The sequence below is a fragment of the Grammomys surdaster genome, unplaced genomic scaffold (genome assembly GCF_004785775.1).
Source record: "Grammomys surdaster isolate TR1022 unplaced genomic scaffold, NIH_TR_1.0 278, whole genome shotgun sequence".
Lineage (NCBI taxonomy): Eukaryota > Metazoa > Chordata > Mammalia > Rodentia > Muridae > Grammomys > Grammomys surdaster.
This window is the reverse complement of record NW_021604719.1, coordinates 4,792,921-4,799,027: the sequence shown is the minus strand read 5'-3', so window position 1 is coordinate 4,799,027 and position 6,107 is coordinate 4,792,921.

Below are 6,107 nucleotides of genomic sequence, written 5' to 3'. Positions count from 1 at the left end.
TCTGGAGAAGGACTGAAGAGAAGTGATGTGGTTTGAAGGTGAAGTGTCCCCCACAGGTTCATGTGTACGAGAACTTGATCTTTACCAGATACCCATAAGGGGAGGGTAGGAAGCTTTAAGCTACGTAAGAGCTAGCAGGGGGAAATGGGTCAGTGGGAGTGATCCTGATTATTCCTACCCCCTTCCATACCATGTTCTGCTTCCTGATCTGCCAAGATATGAAGAAGCTCTGCCATACAATACCACTGTCATGAACACATCCATACCTTTCTGCTGTGATGGACTGAAGCCGTGAGCCAAAATAAATATCCCAGCCTTAAAATTGCTTCCGTCAGGAACTTATTACAGCCACTTAGGGAATAATTAATTTACCCTCTGCAGCTCACGCCCCCAAGCATGTTAATATGGGGGAAAGTCCAAAAGTCCAAGAATCAGGCGTTGTGTGAGTAGATGCAGAGGAAACAGCAAGAATCATTGGGCAGTCTCACAAGATTTGAGTCCAGCGTACCTCCAGGTTTTCTTGAGATAGTTTCTAAATCCTGAGGCTACATTGATTGAGGGCCTCACAAGCTTAATGATAGAGTATTTGACGTATAGAATGTAAATGGAGTCAGCCCCGCAGTGTTGTGGAAACAATCAGTACCATTAAGGACTGACCAAGATAGAGATAAAAGACCACACGGGGCTCGAAATGGAAAGACTTAGAAGGAACACCCACCAGAGGAGTGTAGATTAACTGGAGGTGGAAAGAGACTGGTAAATATCAAAACCAAGGTGTTTTCCTACCTCAGCTTCTTGGATAAAGGGGTCAGTCTAATTGCCTAGTTAAAGACAAAGGCAAAGCAATTGAAATGAAAATACTAATTTCACAATGCATGGCATATGATACAATTCTCCTTGAGCTAGAATCACACACGTGGCAGACAATCAAGAGATAAAACCATGAATAGAAGCAGACTGAGAAACAAGCCAGAGACTGAAGTGTGCAAATAGGGACTTCAAAGCAAGTGGTATCAATGTGAAAACAAGGCAGAACACCAACAGGCAACAGGTAAATGGAGCTATTACAGATCCTTTAATCTGTCTATCTAACATTTAGAGATGGACTTTGTGACTGAAGAGATGATACATGGCTAAGAGCACTCGCTGCTTTCCTAGGGTAATTTGGTTCACTTCCCAGCACTCATACTCGGGGGACTCACAGTGGCCCATAACTCTAGCTCTGGGGACTCTGACACATTTTCTGGCCTCTGTGGGTACCTACATGTACATGGTAGATGTACATATAAGTAAAAAAAAATAGTGCATGAAATTTGCAGATAAATATAGCTCTTTCCTCTCATCAAGGAAACTCATGTACGCAATGGATGGAGACCATTGCATACAACTACAACCCATCAAAATACTAAGACTGGAGCCCAGTCTCAGAAGTCTGAGATGAAATATCTACAACACAACTCCTGCACCTAAACCTCAAAGATCATATTGGAAGAGGAAGCAGAAAGAGAGTAAAAGCTAGAGGAACAGCAAGCTTGCCAGGAGATTGTGTCTCCTAGAAATATTGGAGAAACTGTATCTATGAAGTCTCATTAACATGGCTGCCAAAACATGACCTGAACAGGACAACACCAGCAGACATGCTAACATGTACAGGGAAAATCTCATGAGGCCATAATCTTACACAAAGAGTTACAGTCAGCTAAGGAATATCGAAAGCAGGAGAAATATGCTCCCCTAGGGATAAGCACACCCATTGATTATCCAAAACCATATATATATTTTGTTCCATATATATATGTAACAAAAATTAATGAAAAAGAAGCCAAGAATTTGAAAGAGCAATGGGTGGAGAGTACACAGGAGGGTTTGGAGGGAGGAAAGGGAAAATTGTGCTTTTAAAAAGAAGTTGGCTTTAATGCATCTGATCCTTTTAAAAATACTAACTATAAGTCCAGAAAAAAATGCAAAGAAAAAAAAACTTACTAGTTCTGGTGATGAAAAATGCATGCTGATTATAGAGAAAAGCTGAAATTTGAAAAGTCAATGGCAGAATGAGTATCCCATTTTCCCTCTTTCCTCCTCCCTCTCGCTCTGAGTCAGAGTACACTAGCTGTCTTCAGACACCCATATGAGGGCATCGGATCTCATTATGGATGGCTGTGAGCCACCATGTAGTTGTTGGAATTTAAACTCATGACCTCCTGAAGAGCAGTCGGTGCTCTTCACCACTGAGCCATCTCACCAGCCTGAGTATCCCATTTTTATGTCCCTGTGTCCTGAGGTCAGCATTAGGCACACTTGGCAACACTTTCATGCCACCAAAATGCTCCCCCAAAAGGCCACCAACTTACTGGCTGGAAGAAATGGGAAAAGTTCAGGGTTTTACACAATAGTGGAACCCTGAAAGCAGAGGCCCAGAGAAACCCTAGTTCTATGTATGAATGAAGGTAGTACAAGTCTATGCTTGATAAATGAACTATGCATGCTTGGAAGAAACTGGAAGCAGGTACCAGCTAAAATTTAAAGAATTAAGTTAAAAGTGGCAATACACAATTTGATCTACTTTTATTGAGTATGCTCCTCAATTATCTAGCTCTCATTGTTAAAAAGGGGGTTGAAATCATGCCCAAATTCGATGCTGGGATGATCACAGGGGCTAGCCATTAACCTGAGTCTGTTGCAACCAATTCTTGGCTTTTACTGTGCCAGTTAGGGAGATGATTTAGGAATCTTTTTTAGACATGTGTTAATTCACCTATTATTTATAGAGCCTGTCTTAGGGTTTTTTGCTGTGAAGAGACACCAGGACCAATGTAACTTTTATAAGGGAAACATTTACTTGGGGTTGGCTTAGAATTTCAGAGGTTTACTTCATTATCATTATGGTGGAAACTAAGGCAGCATGCAGACAGACATGGTCCTAGAGGAGCTGAGATTTCTACATCTTGATCCCAAGGCAGCCAGAGGGAGACTGTCTTTTTCAGGAAGCCATGAGGAGGTTCTCTTTCACACTGGGAAGAACCTGAGCATGAGAGACCCCAAAGCTCCTCCACTCCTAACACACACACACACACACACACACACACACACACACACACACACACATACATACATACATAGTGACACACTTTTTCAACAAGGCCACACCTCTTAATAGTGCCACTTCCCATGGGACAAGCATATTCAAACCACCACAGAACCCTACATTGTTTTATGACAGTATCACTTTCTGAACTTTCTAGCATGCTCATTTCTTAGCACAACTATGCATATTAATAATCTGAAACACAGACCTAGCCTATGATCCTTTTTTTTTTTTATTTTAGTTTCAAGACTATGGGAGAGATATATTCCCCCAACTCTTGGGACAGATACTGGTTTTTGGTGCTATCTTAGGCCCAACACCTAGCAATCGTGGCTGGCTAAGTCTAAAAGACAGTTTAGTAAATGTTTGTTGAACTTATCTTTGGGGGAAAAGTCAATAGTTTCACCCCAGCTCTACAAGAACATATTTTTACTGCTTAAGTTGTGACAGGTGAAGCCTATAATTACTAGGAATACCTCAGGCTATGGAATTCAGTGGAGAGTACTTGTGTGGCAACTGAGCCTTCGAATACTTCACACATGTAAATGATAAGACTTTTAATGGCTTCCCAGTCTTTGCACAAAAGTCAAAATTCATCTGTGAATCATGGCTATAGGCCGTTTTCTTGATAAAGCCTAGAACTATGTGGAAGATAATTTCCATAAAAGATTGTTTATATCAGGTTGACCTATGGGCACATGTAGAGGTGGGGGTCATCTTGATTGCCTTGATTGATGTGGGAAGACTCAGTGTAAAAGTGGGAATCTCCATTCCTTGGTTTAGGGACCTTGAACTGTGTAAGAATAGAAAAAGCTAGCTGAGCACTAAGTAAGCATATATTCTTTCTGTCTGCTCTTGATTGACAATATGCTATGACGAGCTGCTTCGAGCTTTGGCTGCTGTGATTTCTCTGTAACGATGGACTGTGCCCTAGAAGTGTAAGCTAAAATAACCCTTCCTTCTTGTCTTAGTCAGGGTGTGAAGTGCTGTGAAAAGACAGCATGACCACGGCAATGCTTTTAAAGGACAACATTAATTGGGGCTGGCTTACAGTTTCAGAGGCTCAGTCCATTATCGTCATGGCAGGAAGCATGGCAGCATCCAGGCAGATATGGTGATGGAGAAGGAGCTGAGAGTTCTATATCTTGATTGGAAGGCAGCCAGAGACTGGCTTCGGAAGGCAAACAAGAGAAGGGTCTCTTCCTCTCTAGGTGGAACCTAAGCAAAGGATCCTCAATGCCCACTCCCACAGTGACACACTTCCTCCAAGGCCACACTTCCTAACAGCACCCCCTGGGCCCAATATATTCAAACCACTACACTCCTTTAAGTTATATTGGGTCAAGGTAGTTTATCAAAGTAACAGAAATGAAAGCAGACAGAATTATAGATGAATCAAAGTCCTGACTACTTGGAAGCTGTCTCCCCCTAATCCCCCCCCATATTGACCACTTCCTCCTGCTTGTATAGTTGCCAATATACCATGAAAACTCACCTTTAATTGAAAGCTGAATTTTAATTTTCCAGTGCTGCAGGTAGCTAATCACAGAGAATGTTCCATAAGGCCTAAAAGATGTTGCAGACTCCTGTCTCTTAATGCTTCTTGACTTGATCATCATTAAAAATACAAATAAAAGAAACCACCCATGATGGGTGGCTTGAATCTTATGGTAATCTCATGTCCCCTTGATCAAACTCTACCATAGCCCAATAAAAAGCCAAGGGCAATGCACTTCAAAAGATAACAAGCATTTGCCAGAGTTCTTTCCTCCAAAACCTTCAAGGAGCTCAATACGACACAATCCCTTTATAATCTACCCAGAGAGCCACCTTGTAGGTTTTAAAATATTCACACGCCAGATGAACACTGGATTACCCACTTTGTGGCTAGAGGGAGAGAGACAGACAAAAGGACTATGGTGTGTTGTTGGATTGAGGTCAGTGAACTTAATTCCATTGATATCAGAAAATTCTAAGACAAACAACCCATAAAGTGAAAGCATTCATCTTACTTATGGTTTTGGAGACATGGTCTTTTAGTAATTAGCCCCATTGCTTCTGGGTCTGAGATGAGGCAATGTGTCATAGTATGAGCACATGTCAAACTCTTCAGTTGATACCTAGGACTTGAAAAAAATGTGAAAATAGAAGAAGTGGTGTCTTGCTGTTTCCACGACGTCACCGCCCCCAGTAACCTAGGTCTTCCCACTAGGTGACTCTGCCTATAAATAGTGCCAAACAAGAGCCTAAACTTCTGATATGAGCATAGTATACATTTACAAAGAGTGCTTTTGAGCCGGGTGGTGGTGGCGCACACCTTTAGTCCCAGCACTTGGGAGGCAGAGACAGGCGGATTTCTGAGTTCGAGGCCAGCCTGGTCTACAGAGTGAGTTCCAGGACTGCCAGAACTACACAGAGAAACCCTGTCTCGAAAAACCAAAAAAAAAAAAAAAAAAAAAAAAAAAAAAAAAAAAAAAAAAAAAAAAGAGTGCTTTAAATCTGAAAATCTAGAAAGGACTTCTTGCTTTTAACAAACATCAAGTGTGCTTCTTCCTAAACTGATTCTTATTTTGCATGAAATGATGCAGTTGCAAAATTCACATTGCTTTGGTCACCCGAAATTCTCAAATCAGGTATTTATTTGGTGAATGGGTTACAGAAGCTGAAATTCTCCAATAAGAGATATCTCAGTTTCGACCCTAGTTAAACTCTCATTGTAAATGTAACCTTTATTCCTCAGATGAAACTGTTGTCTCGGAGGCTTACTGATGAATAAGCTCACCCCTTCCCATTCTTTCTGAACTCTGGGTGGCTGTTTCAACTCAGCTGTTATGGCCCAAAGATAACTGACTCAAGCTGACTTCTTTCAGCTTTGACAATATGTTCTAATCTTCTGGCCTCTTCTCGTTCTCTGCTTCATTCTGTCTTCACCTGTGTCTAGTTTGTTCTCTCTGCAACCTGTCTCATTAAAACTGTCTTCTCTCTCTCTCTCTCTCTCTCTCTCTCTCTCTCTCTCTCTCTC